We start from the raw sequence: 16,237 nt of genomic DNA on the forward strand, positions 1-16,237 counted from the left end.
ATCACTACCCTATGTTTCCTCCTTGCAGTGGTGGTAGCAGACCTCCCAGCCTTGGGGGTACGAGGTTTCTCCTCTTCTGCTGTAGGGGGTGATTCCTTATCTCCCGTATCCAGAACAGCGTAACAGTTTCCCAGTACCATGGTGGAAGGGTTGGGAGCATGAGTGGGGCACTGCCTGCCGCCAGAAGTAACCAGCTGCCAGTATCCCCCCGAGCCATCTCCTCCTCCACCAGAGGTGTGTCAGCAGTCTTTTGTAGATGGATAGCTTCCTCAGCCTCAGCTGTCTCCACATGAATACTCTCCAGGAATTACTCGGGAATTTGGATACTCCTCAACCTAGCCACCTTCTCCTGTAGCTCTCCCACCTGCTGCCTGAGAGATTCCACCAGGAGGCCCCTTTCACATTGGATGGTCCCCCCAGCCTCAATTTCAGTAAGGCTACGGCTACACTACACGCTTTGCCGGAAGAGGCAATACAAATTAAGTGCAGATTAGCATTTTCTCGTGCTTCATTTGCATAAGAGGTTTTTGCACAAAAACAAGCAGTGTGGCCGTTTCCTTTTTGCGCAAAAAACCCTTTTTGCACAAGATCCTTATGCCTCTTGCGCAAAAATGGACCAGAAGAGATTATGCAAATGAAGCGTGAGAAAATGCTAATCCGCGCTTCATTTGCATTGCCTCGTCCAGCAAAACGCATAGTATAGCCGTAGCCTAAGTGGGATTTGCAAGCCACAGTCCCTGCAAAACCACACCAGGATCTGGGTAGAGGCATCCATGGTTAGGTGGTCTGTCTGGCTACAGGCACAGGAGACAGAAGCAGTGCTGGCAGAGGTATTGCCGGTCTTCCTAACCATAGTAGGACTCCCTCTGTCAAACTCCCTCTTAAATTCCCCTGTCTGCAGCCCCCTGTCCTCTTCGCTTCGGGTGAAGGAACTTGGGGCATGGAAGTGGACCGAACAAAGAGAAAATTGGAAATAAGTAATGGGAAAAGCTAATCTAGTCACATTCAGGGTAATTTTTCTTTATTTGGTGGTTTGGTTTGAACTGCTCTGTGTGAATCTATGCCTCCCCTCCCCATTTACCATCTAGCATTGTGCCCAGAGACTTTTCTCTGTGTTTTAATTTGTTTTCCTCAGTTGCTCTGTAACATCTAGCAACCAAGTCTGCTTTCTCAAGTTTATCTTGTGTTTTGTAATTTAAAAAATTACTTTTTTAAGGTGATGATTTGATTCTTGTGTCCTGGAAGGTCTGTCTGTGTATCTGCATGCCTCTGAGGGGCATGGGTTCAAGTGTTCACCCCTGATTTTTTAGGGATAAAAATCACTTGATGGTGGCAGCAATTCCCCAAAATCGGTGTATTGTTATTCTGGGGGGAAGTTTTTGTAACCAGTGTCTGTAGAGGCAAAGGTTTGGGTTTTTTTCTTTTTGAGCTTTGTGGGCCCTCACCTTCTGCACTGCCAGAATGGGGAACAGCCCTGTGTTTTACTCCCTCTTCCCTGTCAAAATAATGTTGGAGAAGGGAAAGGGTATTTGATTAATGTGGTGTGGCTGGGTCTCCCAAACAGCGTGGTGGCCCAGTGGTTAGGTCCCCGAGTTAGCTGGTGGCATGGGGTGTAGGCCCCTGCCACTGAGGCCCCAGGCCTAGGAATTCTGGCCTCTTATCAGAGTCTGTTTTTTCAGTTTGGGGTGTGGCCCCAAGAGTCCAATTTGTGAGGGTTCTTTCTGGTTCTCCCCCTTTGCGCCGGGGTGGGGGTGGGGGCGCAGTTGGAGGCTTACATGCTCCTGTGGCTGACCCAGTAGATGGCTCTGGCTCAGGTCTGCAAATAGCAGAACTAGCTCCTGTCTCTTAGCTTGTCAGCCCCTAACTGAGCCGGGTTCCTCTCTTTTATTTTCTCTCCAGGCCTGGCATTGGCTGCAGGTAAAACGGGGTGGGGCTAGTTGGGCAAAAAGGTCTAGTTTAGCCCCTGCACTGCCAGGCCCTACTCTCACTCCCTCACACATCCCCCCCTCATGACCCCCTATTGGGGTCTGCCCCTCCCCTGACTGCATTCCATTCCCCCTAGAGAAAAAGTCTGCATTTGCATGGGCCTTCCCAGCACAATGTTGGCTCCGGAAGGAGAAGGGTTGGAGGGAGAGGTACCACCTCATAATTCTGGGGTTTGTCTCTTTCATTGCATGTAGCCAGCAAAGAGGCACATGGTCTGTGATGAGGGTAAAGTGTCTGCCCAGGAGGTAATATCAGAGTAAGTCCACTGCCCATTTCACTGCTAGCGCCTCCTTTTCGATTACAGAGTTGGCCTTCTCCCTGGGGAATAGCTTCCTATTGATGTAGAGCAGGGGTCTCCAAACTACGGCCCGCGGGCCGGATGCGGCCCGCGAGGCCCTCTCATCTGGCCCATGGAGACCGTCCCTGGGGCGCCGCCGAACGGGCCCTTCTTGCCGCGGGGGGGGGGCCGTCAGGGGTGTGCGGCGTGTACTCACGCCGCGCCGGGGCAGGAGAAGCGGGCCGCTCTGCTGACAAGCGGCCGCACGGCAGCAAACGGCGCAGGGGGCGGGGGTTAGCACGGGCAGCGTTCCCCCGCCCAGACTGACAGGGCAGCCAGCCAATCAGGGGGCAGGATGGACGGTGGTGGTAACGCCCGCCCGGCGACGTGCGGGGGAACGTGAACCCCGGCGGGAACTTTAAAAAGGTGACCCCTTCCGCCCGGGGGGGGAAAGGAGTGAACGGTGGCAAGCAGGAGGGGAGGACAGCGTGCAGAGGAAGGGGAGAGCAGGGGGAAAAGCCCCCCCCCCCCCCCCTTCCAGGAGAAACGGATTCGCAAAGCCAGAAATGTCTGCTATTTTGGCATCCAGGAAACAATTTCACCATTCACACTAATACAGGTGTTCATGTGTAGTGTATCAATGTGTTATTAAATAATAACTGAATAAAATAATATTAAATAAATAATTAAAAACAACATCCATGTTTTGATTGTTTTTTATTTGGACCTCAAGTGTGTAGTCGGCCCCCGAACTGCTGTTTGATAGTTAATGCGGCCCTCGGGCTGAAAAGTTTGGAGACCCCTGATGTAGAGAATCGGGTGTTTGTCACCTCTCATGACCTGGGAGAGAACGGCTCCTAGGCCCACATCAGAGGCATCCATTTGTAACAAGAACTCCTTTGAGAAGTTGGGGCTGTACAAGATGGATTCTCGACAGAGCTGGTCCTTTATGGCTTGGAAAGCTTCCTCACAAGCTTGGGTCCACTGGATTTGGACTCTCATTCTTGAGGAGGTCGGTAAGAGGGGCTGTGATGGAGGAGAAGTGCAGGATGAAGCAGCGATAGTACCCAGTTAACCCAAAAACTAGCATACCTGCTTTTTTGATGATGGAGGGGTGTCAGGGGGTGCACGCCCCTACTGTGCCTCAGTGCCCCCTGACTGTCCTCATATAGCCCCTCTCAGAGCAAGTTACAGTCTGTATGGGTTGCTCATCATAGGCATTTGTCTCAACGGCTCTGCTCACCTAGTCGGCCTCATGCTCGGCCCGCAAACCAGGGGCTTTGTCCCCAGCCCCTAGCCAGGGGAAGTCTTGGCTGGCCCTCCTCCAGCCTTTGCTGGCTATCCCCAGCTTGTCTCCCTCCAAGGAGCTCCTGCTTCCTCTGCCGTCAGCCCTCCACTGGCTCTCCCTTTAGCAAACTGTGCTCCTCCCTTTATAGCTGACAGCTGGGCTCCCTAAGCCACCCGGGCTTCTCTGGATCCCTGACAGCTGGGCTCTCATTAGCCTAACCGCTTCAGCTGGGTTCTTCCAGCCACCCTAAGGCTCAAGGCCTGAGCCTTGGGCTTAAAGGCCCAGTGCAGGGCAGGCGCCCTGTCACAAGGGGCATATCACTGGAGGGTCTGGACCTTTCTGACTAGGGGGCGGACAGTGCCTTTCCCCAAAGTGTAGCCCGGGTAGGTGGTCTCATCCCTCCCGAGGTGGCATTTTGCAGGGTTCGCTGTCAGGCCGGCTTCCTTGAGGGACTGTAATACGGACGCCACGTGTTGCAAGTGGGTCTGCCAATTGCGGCTATAAATCACTACGTCATCCAAATAAGCAGCCGTGTACTGGCTATGGGAACGCAGAACATGGTCCATCAGCTGCTGGAATGTGGCAGGGGTGCCGTGCAACCCGAAGGGCATGGTTCAGAACTGGAAGAATCCAAAAGGGGTGGAGAAAGCCGTCTTCTCCTTGCACTCAGGTGTGAGAGGGATTTGCCAGTAGCCTTTTGTTAAGTCCGAAGTGGTGATGTACTCCTCCTCTCCAAGCCGATCCAGCAGCTCATCCACCCGGGATATGGGGAACGCATCAAATTTGGACACGGCATTCACCTTCCAGAAGTCGATGCAAGACCGGGTGCTCCCATCAGGTTAAGGGACTAAGACTATTTGGCTCTTCCAATCACTGAAGGACTCCTTGATTACCCCCAACGCCAGCATCGACTGAAGTTCTTGCTTCATCACTTCCCTCAATTTTTGGGTAAGAGGCCGGGCGTTCTCCCAGACCTTAACCCCTGGCTCCATCTGAATGTGATAGACAGCCAGGTGAGTTCGGCCTGGTTTCACCGAGAAGACAGAGGAGAATGTGGGGACTAGTTGCTGTACCTGAAGCTTCTGTTCGGGGGTGAGGATGGACCCAATCTGGACCTCTCCTGGTTTTGACGTATCCTCCGCCTGGGGCCCCAGTTCTGGGTCTGGCAGGTAGGGTGTTATTAGTAACCCTTCCTGGGCCCTCCAGGGTTTTAAGAAATGTATGTGATAAATCTGTTGCACTTTGCATTTATCAGGCTGGTGCACATCATAGTTTATTGGGCCCACTCACTGAACCACCTCATAAGGCCCCTGCCAGCAGGTGAGGAGTTTGGAGTCTGAACTGGGTAGAAGCAGTAGGACCGGATCTCCTGGCTGGAACTCGTGGAATCTTGCCTGTTTATTATAAGTTGTCTGCTGGGCCTCTTGGGACTGTAGGAGGTTCTCCTGCGCAAATGTGCCTAGCGCTTCAAGTCTCTCTGGGTATGTCTACACTACAGTGCTATTTTGAATTAACTTAAATTCGAAATAGTTAATTCGAATTAAGCTAATTCGAAATAACGCATCTATACACAAAAACTATTTCGAAATCTGCGCAGCCGCCAGACTCCAGCCTCCGGGTGGGGGAGCGCTCATCTCCTGGTTCCCGCGCAGGAACCGGGAGATGAGTGCTTCCCGGCCCGGAGGCTGGCAGGGGAGCGCTCACCACGAGCTGAGTAAAAAAAAAATATATATATATCCCGCACCTGAGTATACCCCGTGGGGGGGTGCGGGGTTTGTAAAAACGGGTTATATTCGCTAAATTATGGTATGACCCTGGGGCCTAGTCCTGGCAGTGCTCCCCTATTGGGGCAAATACGGCCCTGTAGCCTAGTCCATAGGAGGCTCTCCTCTAGGGGCAAATACAGCCCTGTGGCCTAGTCCGTAGGCTTCTGGGCCTTCCTCTGCTCCGGGCCACTGCAGAGGGAGGGATAGGGGGACCCGGGCCTTCCCACTCCACCGGGTCCCAGCCCAGGACCCTATTGGCAGTGGCTTGGTCCACTGCTTGTTCAGCAAGGGGTTTCTCCCCTCAACCTGCCGAGCACTCAGGGATCACCATTCCCTGCCATGGACTGCTTCCTACCTCCTTGCGTCTCTCTGCTGCCGTACCTCTCCCTTGTCTCTGGGGCCGGGGCTGTCGCTGTGGCTGCAGCGGTTGCTGCTGGAGTTGTAGCGGCTGCGGTTCAGGCTGCATGGGCGCCTTTGACTCTGGAGCTGGCTCTGCAGGTCCTTCCCCTTCAGCAGTCAGCCCAGAGTGAGCTGTCTCTGGGCCTTTTATAGGTCTGCTCACCAGGGAACATGCCCAGCACGGCCATGGGGGAGGGGCGCTCTCAGCCAGCTGGGCCCCACCCACAGGACGATTTATAGTACGGGGCCAGAGCGCCCGGTCACAGGGCGTAAGCATTTCCAAGTGCCTGTTGCTCACTTTTATGAATTGCTCTGCCTATGCTTATTTGTATTACTTTGCAGTAGCTGTGTAACCATTTGGCAGTATTAAGCCTGTAATCGTAGTGACGTAGTGAGATTAATAAAAGCAACTATCCCTAATCGACTCTGTCTTGAAGCAAATCTACAACCCTGTTGGGCCCTGGCCCTGTGAGTTGACAGGCTGTTCCTCCCACATCTCCCAAACTAGGTCCAAAATCCCACACGGATACCTCCCATACAAAAGTTCGCAAGGTGAAAACCCTGTGGAGGCCTGGGGGACCTCCCCGACTGCGAACAAGAGGGACCGGAGGAGCTGGTCCCAGTGGTGCCCATTCGTCAGGACAACTTTGCGGAGCATAGCCTTCAGGGTCCTATTGAAACGCTCTAGTATTCCATCCGTTTAGGGGTGGAAGACGGACGTTTGGAGTGTTTTGATATTTAATAAACAGCAGAGTTCCTGCACTGTCTGGGACATAAAGTTTGTTCCCTGATCCGTTAGGATTTCCTGAGGGACTCTGACATGAGCAAAGATGTCCAGGACTAATGCATTAAGTGACGCAAGATGGGATGAAGATGGACAGCCCTTGGTGGGTAAAGAACAGGTTAGGAACTATTTAGAAATGCTAAACGTACACAAATCCATGGGTCCAGACTTAATGCATCCAAGGGTACTGAGGCAGTTGGCAAATATCATTGAGGAGCCTCTGGCTATTATCTTTGAAAAGTCGTGGAGATCAGGAGAAATCCCAGATGACTGGAAAAAGGCAAATGTAGTGCCCATCTTCAAAAAAGGGAAGAAGAACGATCCAGGGAACTATAGGCCAGTCAGTCTTACCTCGGTTCCTGGAAAAATCATGGAAGGGGTCCTTAAGGAATCCATTTTGAGGCACTTGGAAGAGAGGAAAGTGATCAGGAATAGTCAGCATGGATTCACAAAGGGCAAGTCGTGCCTGACCAATCTGATTAGCTTCTATGATGAGGTAACTGGCTCGGTGGACATGGGAAAGTCAGTGGATGTGATATACCTTGACTTTAGCAAGGCTTTTGATACGGTCTCCCACAATATTCTTGCCAGCAAGTTAAGGGAATGTGGATTGGATAAATGGATGGAAAGATGGATAGAAAGCTGGCTAGAAGGCCGGGCCCAGCGGGTAGTGATCAACGGCTCGGTGTCAGGAAGGCGGTCGGTTTCTAGCGGAGTGCCCCAAGGTTCAGTTCTAGGTTTTCTTCAATATCTTTATTAATGACCTGGATGAGGGGATGGATTGCACCCTCAGCAAGTTTGCGGAAGACAGTAAGCTAGGGGGAGAGGTAGATACGCTTGAGGGCAGAGATAGGGTCCAGAGTGACTTAGACAAATTGGAAGATTGGGCCACAAGAAATCTGATGAGGTTCAACAAGGAGAAGTGCAGAGTCCTGCACTTGGGATGGAAGAATCCCAAGCATTGTTACAGGCTGGGGAACAACCAGTTAAGTAGTAGTTCTGCAGAAAAGGACCTGGGGGTTACAGTGGATGAGAAGCTGGATATGAGCCAACAGTGTGCCCTTGTAGCCAAGAAGGCTAATGGCATATTAGGTTGCATTAAGAGGAGCATTGCCAGCAGATCCAGAGATGTCATTATTCCCCTTTATTCGGCTTTGGTGAGGCCACATCTGGAGTATTGTGTCCAGTTCTGGACCCCCCCACTACAAAAAGGATGTGGATGCATTGGAGAGGGTCCAGCGGAGGGCAACCAAAATGATTAGGGGGCTGGAGCATATGACTTATGAGGAGAGGCTGAGGGAGTTGGGTCTATTTAGTCTGCAGAAGCGAAGAACGAGGGGGGATTTGATAGCAGCCTTCAACTTCCTGAAGGGAGGTTCCAAAGAGGATGGAGAGAGGCTGTTCTCAGTAGTGACAAATGGCAGAACAAGGAGCAATGGTCTCAAGTTGTGGTGGGAGAGGTCCAGGTTGGATATTAGGAAAAACTATTTTACTAGGAGGGTAGTGAAGCACTGGAATGGGTTACCTAGGGAAGTAGTGGAGTCTCCATCCCTAGAGGTGTTTAAGTCTCAGCTTGACAAAGCCCTGGCCGGGTTGATTTAGTTGGAATTGGTCCTGCCTAGAGCAGAGGGCTGGACTTGATGACCTCATGAGGTCTCTTCCAGCTCTATGGTTCTATGATTCTATGATTCATCAGCTCAGTTGCCACTCTCTTGGCACTCGTGTCGTGTAACGGCACCACTTTGGGGTACCAGGTTGTGTAGTCGTCTACGACGAGGATGAACTGGTATCCAGCAGCACTCTTCTCCAAGGGGCCAACTATGTCCACCCCCATCCACTCAAAGGGTACACTCACAAGCAGGGGCAGAATTAGCAGGGCTTCCTCCACTGGCCGGGGTGCTGTGAGCTCACACTCCGGGCTTGAGGCACAAAAGTCTGCCACCTCCCTGTGGATCCCAGGACAAAAGAAGTGGGCCAGGATCCAAGCCAGCGTCTTTTCCCTCCCCAAGTGTCCCGCCACAAGTATGGCATGGGCAAGCCGCATGACCTCTCTCTAATACGGCCCACGCAGCAGGAGCTGGTGGTGCACTTCTTCCATTTGCGGGTCCTTCTCTACCTGGTATAGGTGGTGTCATGATCGTGAGGGTTAGCCAGCAGCCTGGAGACTAAGGGTACGTCTACACTACCCCGCTAGTTCGAAGTAGGAGGGTAATGTAGGCATACCGCACTTGCAAATGAAGCCAAGGATTTGAATTTCCCGGGCTTCATTTGCATAAGCCGGGCGCCGCCATTTTTAAATCCCGGCTAGTTCGAACCCCGTGCCGCGCGGCTACACGTGGCACGGAGTAGCTAGTTCGGATTAGGCTTCCTAATCCGAATTAGCTGTACTCCTCATTCCACGAATAAGGTCCATGATCTCCACCCTGGACCAGGAAGGCGCCTGCGTTCTCCAGCCCCTGTCAGGCTCCTGGGAGCTGGCAGACTGCTCCTGGGGAGCGGTGGAGGGCGGCTGCCAGTGTCTTGCTGGCTCATGTTTTGGGGCCACTGGATCAGGGGCCCCGGTGGCCACTGCTGGCTCTGAGCTGTCAGGCTTGGAGCTGGCACAGGCACTGTGGCCAGGGTCTACCCCTTTAATGTCTCTGGGGCTGGGGGAGAGGAGAGTAAGTTTTCCTGGTTGTGCCCAGAGTGGTCACCAGGGCTCCCTGGGAAGGGCTGGAGGCTCCCTATTTCGAATTAAGTGTCTACACAGCACTTATTTCAAATTGGCTATTTCGAATTCGGTGTTGCTCCTCCTAGAATGAGGTTTACCTAATTCGAAATAAGGGCTCTGCTATTTCGAATTTATTTCGAAATAGCGGTTTTTATGTGTAGACAGCTATTACTGCTGTTATTTCGAATTAACTCTGTAGTGTAGACATACCCTAAGTTCTAGGCCCATGGAGTTTCCCCATGAGTATATTATTATTAGTTGGGATTGGTCCTGCCTAGGGCAGGGGGCTGGACTTGATGACCTTCTGAGGTCTCTTCCAGCTCTATGGTTCTATGATTCTATTTTGTTACTTTTCCCTCTAGTCATTATGCTCGCAACAGGAATATTGTGGTGATAATAAAAGTTTTCTCCTTTCTTTTTACTAACCTGGTAGTGGTTAATTTTTGTGTCCTGGTTTGTACTTTAGGGGTGAGGTTTCCCAAGTGATCTTTCCCCTGATTTTCTTTATCATTATTTGGGTGGTGGCAGCGGAGTTTTTATCCCCAAAATCTAGGTTGTTAAGATTTTGGGGGGAAGTTTTATACCAAAGCCTGGTAGATAAGGTTTTGGGGTACTTTTGCAGGCCTCCACTCCTGCATTTATCATGGCAGAGTGGGGAAGGAGCCATGACATGGTGGCTGAGCGGTGGGATCATTTTGAGAACCCAGGATTTTTAAAAGGACACAGGTTTTTCTTTTGAGTTGCAAGCTTTGCAGTTTTTTTTCCTCTTGGTTTTTTTGTTTTCTGGGCTGCCTCAGGGAGGGGCAGACGGAAGGTTAAGCTTAAGCTAGACACAGACCATCCTACCCAAGCAGTTTGTTTTTTTCTAGCTTTCAGGACAGCAGGATAGCTAGGCTAGAATAGGGCAGGGAAGGAGCCCAGTACATGCTTTTGTGATTGGGCAAAGTAGCCCTAGAGAAACCAACCCTTCCTAAGCAACACCCTGAGGCAGAAACAGCCTCAGAGCAAAGCAAAATGTCCAGCTCTGGGGAAGATTCACCCCCCGGAGAGGGGAAACAGGAGCCTGCCCCTGTGCGTTCAGGGGGCAGTAACCTTGAGGGGCAGGAACAGCTGGCAGCCGCCCTACTTCCCCCTCACCAGCGCATTCTAGGTGGGATTATACCTTAAAGGCAGGCAGGCCCCTAACTGAAAAGGAGTTGGAGTTTCTCCTACAGATGGAAGACAAGTGTGCACAAGAGGCCGAGGACAGGGCCGAGGAGAGGAGTATACAATGGGAGGTGAAGCTGGCAGAGGTAGCGGCAGAGACGAGGTGAGCAGAACTAGAGGTCCAAGTGGCACTGGAGAAAGCTAAACAGCCGGATGGTTCAGGTACCCCAACCAACAACCCCACCTCCACCACCATTCAATCCCCCAGGAGGTTCCCCACGTACCAAGTAGGGGATAATGTTGAGGACTTTTTCCTCAACTTTGAGAGGGCCTGCCAGGGGTACAACATTCCTCCTGATCAGTACATGAGAGAGTTAAGATCAGAAATCACTGGTCCCTTACTGGGAGTAGCAGCTGACCTGCCGAGTGACATGGCAAATGATTATGAACTGTTTAAGCAGGAGGCCAGACTCAGGATGGGCCTCACTCCTGAACAGGCCCGGTGTCGCTTCAGGGCCTCCAAGTGGACCCCAAACACACCATTCCCCGAACATCCTAGTCGTGTCCTCAAAAACTGGGAAACGTGGCTCTCTGGAGAGAGGGCCCACACCTGGGAAGAAATCTCTCTCCTGATGCAGATGGAACAGTTCCTCGAGGGTGTTCCAGGAGAGATTAGAGGGTACATCCTGGACGGAAAACCAAAAAACCTCAGAGGCAGGAGTGCTTGGGGCCAGATGGATGGAACTGAGGGGCCAAAGCAACCCAGAGAACAGTCTGAGGGGGACTGTGGCGGGTTTTAAGGGTGCGAGCTCCGCACCCCGCTACTCCCCTGCACCCCGGAGCGGGGCCGGAGGAGCGGGGGTGGGGCTCCGCGAACCCACCGCCTCCGCAAGTCTAGTTGGCCCTGGATTCGGGGTCCGTAAGCGAGCAGGGGGCCGGGTGCGATCACCCCTTGCCCTGTATGGGGCCGAGGGGGCTCGGCGGACCCGGTCCGCTGCCTTCCCGGGCGGCCCCCGGCCTGGGCTCTTGAGCCGTCCCTCTAGTCTCGGTCTCTCCCTCTCGTTCCCTCTTGGGGAGGGGTAGTGCGTCAGACTACTACAGCCTCGAGGACCTGCGCCGAGGTAGGGGGTGTGGGGAGTGGGGGACCCGGGCCCGCCCTCACCACCGGGTCCCAGCCCGAGGCCCTAAGTGGGGTGGGTGCTTTAAAGCGATCTCCCCACGGCAGGCGGGGCAGCCGCCCGAAACTCGCCTGCCCACGGGCGCCAGAACGGTCCCGCCTCGGGCTCCTTCCACTCCCGTGCCGCCGGCCCCCCTGGCCAGTGCAAGGTCGAATCACTCACCCCGTCGCAGACGCCGTGCCCGTCCCAGGGCAAGTCGCCAGCTGCCTGCGTCGTCTTTCTTTGTTGCCCGGAGGGCTGGGTGCTTGGGATGCCGGGAAGCCAAGATGGCTGTCCCCTCTTGGTCCCCCCCCCCCCCCCCTCCTGAGAGTCTCCTCGCCCCGGTTATGGTCGCGGGCGGGTGACGTCTGGGGTGTAAGCCCCGCCTCCTCCAGGGCTCTCTGATCCAGCCCCAGCCGGGGCGCGCCTGTGGCTCCGCCCCGGGACGCAAACCGCGGCGCCCTGACCGGGCGTCTTTCAGCGGCCCGGGGCTTCCCCCGCTTCCCCCGGCGTGCGCCCGCCCCTGCTTTCTGCCACGGCGGGGCCGGCAGCACAGCGCCGAGTGGCTTTCTGCCGCGTGCGGCGGTCGCTTCCTGCTCGGGGGGGGGGCCTTCCCCCGCTCCTAGTGCGGACCCTGCTGGGTCCGTCACACACCTCCCCCCTTTGACCAGGTCGAAGCAAGGGGGGGGGGGTCTCCTATTCTTGAAAAAAAATCGGCGTTAAGGTGGGTGGCCCCAGGTCGGTGCACTATGTCGAAACAATAGGGCTTTAGGGCCAAGTACCACCGCATGATACGCGCGTTGGTGTCTTTCATTGAGTTTAACCAGACCAACGGGGCATGGTCCGTCACCAGTTTAAATTTATTCCCCCATAAGTAATACCGCAAGGAGTCCACGGCCCACTTTACCGCCAATGCCTCCTTCTCGATGGTTGCGTAGGCCTGCTCCTGGGGCAGCAACTTGCGGCTAAGGTATAGGATGGGGTGGTCCCCATCTTGTCCCTCCTGAGTCAGTACGGCGCCGAGTCCCACCTCGGAGGCATCTGTATAAAGAATAAAGGGTTCGTCAAAGTCTGGTTGCCTTAACACTGGGGCGGAGGCCAGTTTTTCTTTTAAAGTATAAAAAGCCCGCTCGGCCTGCGGGTTCCAGCGTATTCTGGTGGGTTCCAAATTCCGTACCAGTTCAGTCAGGGGGGTCGCCACTGAAGCGAACTGAGGTACGAATTTTCTGTAATACCCGGCTAGCCCCAGAAACTGGCGGACCTGTTTTTTGGTTGTCGGGATGGGGTATTCCCTTAATGCCTGCACCTTACTGTAAATGGGTTTCAGTTTCCCCCGTCCCACAGTATACCCCAAGTAGGAGACCTCGTGCTGCGCGAAGCGGCACTTTTTGGGGTTGGCGGTGAGGCCGGCCTTCCTTAAGGCTGAAAGTACCGTTCGGAGGTGTTCCACGTGCTCTTCCCATGTCCGGCTATAGATGACAATATCATCAATGTAGGCGGCGGCGAACTCGGAGTGAGGGGCCAACACCCGGTCCATCACTCGTTGGAAGGTCGCCGCTGCCCCATGGAGCCCGAACGGCACGGTCCGGAAATGGAATAAGCCGAACGGAGTCGAGAAGGCGGTCTTCTCTTGGGCCTGCGGGTCGAGCGGTATTTGCCAATATCCCTTTGACAAGTCCAACGTTGTTATGTAGACCGCTTGCCCGAGCCGTTCCAATAGCTCATCCACTCTTGGCATGGGGTACGCGTCGAACCGGGATATGGCATTTACCTTCCTGAAATCTATGCAGAATTGTGTCGAGCCGTCGGCCTTGGGGACTAGCACAATGGGGCTGCGCCATTCGCTCGCCAATTCCTCTATAACCCCCCATTGCCGCATTAACTGGATCTCCCGCCTCACAGTGTCCCAGGCTTTCCGGGGGAGGGGACGCAGCGGTTCCCGCACGGTTTGGCCCTCCTCGGTGATGATCTGATGCATTCCCATCGTGGTCCGGCCTGGTTGCGACATGAGCGTCTCCCGGTATTGTTGGAGGAGGCCCCGCAGTTGCGCCTGCTGGGCTGGGGTCAGGTCGGGGTTTAGGCTGGCCTCTGTTGATCCCGTCTCCATTCCGCCCCAGGGCTCTTGGTCCTCCTCTTCGGACGGGGGTGCGATCAGCAAGGTGTCCCGGGGTCTCCACTTCTTTAGTAAATTAACATGAAAGAGCTGGGTACCTTGGCGTCGGCCCGACAGCCTGATTTCATAGTCGACATCCCCCACCTTCTTGACGACCTCGAAGAGTCCCTGCCATTGCGCTAGGAGCTTTGACTCCTTCGTGGGCAGGAGTAGCATGACTCGGTCGCCCGGTTGGAACTCTCGGTGGCGTGCGTTAACGTCGTAGTACTTCGCCTGGCGGTGTTGGGCGTCCTCGAGGTTCAGACGAGCATACGCCCCCAGCCGGCTCAGCTTTTCCCGGAGCTGCGTAATATACTGTACCGTCCCCCGTCCGGTGGAGGGCTGACTCTCCCATCCCTCCTTCAGGAGGTCGAGGATCCCACGGGGCCAGCGTCCGTACAGCAGCTCAAAGGGAGAGAAACCCGTGGAGGCTTGCGGGACTTCTCTCACTGCAAACATAAGGCTGGGCAGCATTAAGTCCCACCCCCGGGGGTCCTCCTACACGAACCGCCGCAGCATCCCTTTAAGCGTTTGGTTAAACCGTTCGACTAATCCGTCGGTTTGGGGGTGGTAAACCGAGGTTCGCAACCGCTGGATCTTTAGCATTTTACACAGCTCCTTGATGACCCTTGAGGTTACGTTCGGGCCCTGATCCGTGAGGATCACCTGTGGCAGCCCTGTTCTCGAGAAGATCCGGAGTAGCTCCCGCGCCAGCGTCGGGGCTTTCGTGTTCCTTAACGGGACTACCTCGGGGTACCAGGTGGCGTAATCTACAACCACCATGATGTAACGGTGCCCCCGCCCCGAGGGTTCCAGGGGTCCTACCAGGTCCATGGCTATCCGTTCAAACGGTACCGCCACTATTGGCAGGGGGACCACGGGGGCTTTTGGTACTCGGGCTGGGGCCGTCTTTTGGCATTCCGGGCATGAGTCGCAAAAGTCTCGCACGGCCCTGAAAACCCCGGGCCAAAAAAACTGCTGCAGGACCCGGTTTAAGGTTTTCTCTCGCCCGAGGTGTCCCGACCAGGGGATGGCATGCCCCAACTCGAGGACCTCCCGACGGAAGCGGGTGGGGACCACGAGCTGTCTCCGCACCCCCCCCTTCCGCCTCTCTCGTGACCCTGTACATGCGGTCGCCCCATACCTGAAACTGCGGCCCTTGGGGTATCCTCGCCTCGTCCGGCCCTTCCTCGGCTGGGGTGACCACTTGGTCCCAGGCATGTTGGAGGGTGGGGTCCATCCTTTGTTCCGTCAGGAAGTCCGGTTCCGTCTCGAGTTCCAGGCAGATCGCCCCCTCGTTTGAGCTTGCCGGCACCGTGTCGCCGGCTATTTTCCCTCGGCCTTCTTTGGTCGTGGGGGAATCCTGGCCCTTCAGGAATAGCTCAAATCTCGGCCGATGAGTACGGGGTACGGCAGGGTCTTGGCTTTCCCTATTGGCCAGACCCAGTCCTGCCCCCCTCCGGACAGGCAGAGTTGGACCGTGGGGTACGCCCTCACGTCCCCGTGGACGCACCTCATCCACACAGGTTCACCTTCGGGATGTCCGGGGGGGACAAGGTCGGCCCTCACGAGAGTGACCGTGGAGCCAGAATCCACTAATGCCTGAACGGGGCGGCCTTCTAGCCATACCCGATGGACCACGGGGCTTCCTCGGGTTCCCCCGTCCTCCCGGGGTCCGGTCGCTGCCCCTTGGTTTAGGGTGCAGTCCATTAAGGGGCATTCCCGCTTAAAATGCCCCTCCTGCCCACACTGGAAGCAGGGCCCTCTTCCTCCTGGTCGGGCCTCCCGCGGCCCCCCTTCTGGCCGTTGCTCAGTCTCTGCCTTCTCAGGCATGGGTCGGGGCCAGACCGGGGCCAGCTGGGGGGGGATGTCGCGCCCCCTGCGCCCCCCGGGTGGGGGTTCTCTCCCCGGGGGCTTCCCCTGGGGCCGGGGCCCCCCTACCTTCGGGGCGGGCGGGGTGGCCCTTCTGCCGCCGCTCTCCTCTCTCTCCGCGAGGAGGTGGGCCTCCATCAATGTCACGGCCTCGTTGAGCGTCGTGGGTTGGTTCCGGCGGACCCACCTTTGCCCGTCCCTGGGCAGGATGTGGATGAATTGTTCCATCACCACCATTTCCAGCACTTGGCCGCCCGTCTTATGTTCTGGTTCTAGCCATCGGTTGGCCCATTCTTTCAGCCGTTGGGCCACCACCCGGGGCCGGTCTCCCCCTTTGAACACATCCTGCCGAAACCTCTGTCTGCAAGTCTCCAGTGAGTGTCCTACTTGGTCTAGGATCGCCTCGCGGACCTTGTGGTAATTCAAGGCGTCCGCCACCGCGAGGCTGCGGTAGGCGAGTTGGGCTGGCCCGCTCAAATAGGGGGCCAGCAGGGTTGCCCATTGATCCGGCGGCCAACGGGCTGCCATCGCCACCCTTTCGAAGGTCATCAAGAACGCTTCTGGGTCGTCCTGGGGGCCCAGCTTCGTCAGGCGCGGGGGTAGATTGGGCCCTTCCCCCGCTGCTCCCTGTCCTCCTGCTGTGGCCCCCCATCGCCTTTCTACTGTCTGTCACCACTGATCCTGTTGGGCGGCTAGTTCT

This window comes from Pelodiscus sinensis, unplaced genomic scaffold, assembly GCF_049634645.1.
Source record: "Pelodiscus sinensis isolate JC-2024 unplaced genomic scaffold, ASM4963464v1 ctg38, whole genome shotgun sequence".
In the NCBI taxonomy this organism is placed as follows: domain Eukaryota; kingdom Metazoa; phylum Chordata; order Testudines; family Trionychidae; genus Pelodiscus; species Pelodiscus sinensis.